General features: G+C 56.6%; 1 pseudogene across 1 annotated transcript; it reads left to right on the top strand.

Annotated features, from left to right (window-relative positions):
* Positions 1-970, top strand: LOC308296895 (serine/threonine-protein phosphatase PP1-beta catalytic subunit-like; annotated as a pseudogene). The gene has a single exon. The product of its transcript is annotated as a serine/threonine-protein phosphatase PP1-beta catalytic subunit-like (transcript).
* Positions 971-1,211: the final 241 nt, after the last annotated feature.

The raw sequence follows: 1,211 nt of genomic DNA, 5'->3' as shown, positions 1-1,211 counted from the left end.
ATGCTGGACGGTCAATTGGATGTGGACAGCATCATCTCTCGGCTTCTGGAGGTGCGAAAATGTCGCGGGGTGAAGTTAGTGGAGATGACAGAGACAGAGGTGCGGGGGCTCTGCGTCAGGTCCAGGGAGGTGTTCCTCAGCCAGCCCATCCTCCTGGAGCTGGAAGCTCCCCTGTGGCGACGTCCACGGCCAGTTCACTGACCTGCTCAGGCTGTTTCAGCATGGCGGCTTCCCTCCGGCCACCAGATACCTCTTCCTGGGCGACTATGTGGACAGAGGCAAACAGTCCCTGGAGACCATCTGCCTGCTGCTGGCCTACAAGATCAAATACCCAGACGACTTCTTCCTGCTCCGCGGCAACCACGAGTGCGCCTCCATCAACCTCGTCTACGGCTTCTACGACGAGTGCAAGCGCAGGTTCAGCTCGGCGCTGTGGAACACCTTCACGGACTGCTTCAACTGCCTCCCCGTCGCCGCTGTCGTCGACGAGAAGATCTTCTGCTGCCACGGAGGCCTGTCGCCTGGCTTGCGGTCCATGGAGCAGATCCGCAGGATCGCGAGGCCGACGGACGTGCCCGACTCGGGCCTGCTGTGCGACCTGCTGTGGGCCGACCCAGACAGGGACATGGAGGGCTGGGGGGAGAACAACCGCGGCGTGTCCTTCACCTTCGGCGCCGACGTGGTCGGCAAGTTCCTCCGCCATCACGAGCTGGAGCTGGTCTGCCGAGCCCACCAGGTAGTGGAGGACGGATACGAGTTCTTCGCCAAGCGCCAGCTGGTCACCATTTTCTCTGCTCCGAACTACTGTGGCGAGTTCGACAACGCGGCCGCCATGATGATCGTGGACGAATCCCTCATGTGCTCCTTCCAGATCCTGAAGACATCGGAGAGAAAGGCCAAGCGGCGGAGTGGGGGTGTCGGTTATGGTCAGCCTGTCACCCTACCCCGTACTGCAGGGGTGGGGTGGTGAATAGGAGGTGAACATTCAGCCTGAACTTTACGCCACAGCCCTTTTCCTTTACCCTCTGCCCTTCCCCGATCCTTATCCTTCACTACAAACCCTTTAAAGGGTTCATATTTATTTTAGATTGTAATTAGAGAAAAGATGAAAATATCTTCATTTACTGCTTTCTATCGTTTTATCAATTTTGAATTCATTACATACAAGTGGCTAAATATGTCTTTAGACACAATAAGCCGGCGATATCTTT

This window comes from Nannobrachium achirus (genome assembly GCF_963921795.1).
Source record: "Nannobrachium achirus genome assembly, chromosome: 2".
Taxonomy (NCBI): Eukaryota; Metazoa; Chordata; class Actinopteri; order Myctophiformes; family Myctophidae; genus Nannobrachium; species Nannobrachium achirus.
This window is presented reverse-complemented; position numbering and strand designations above follow the sequence as displayed.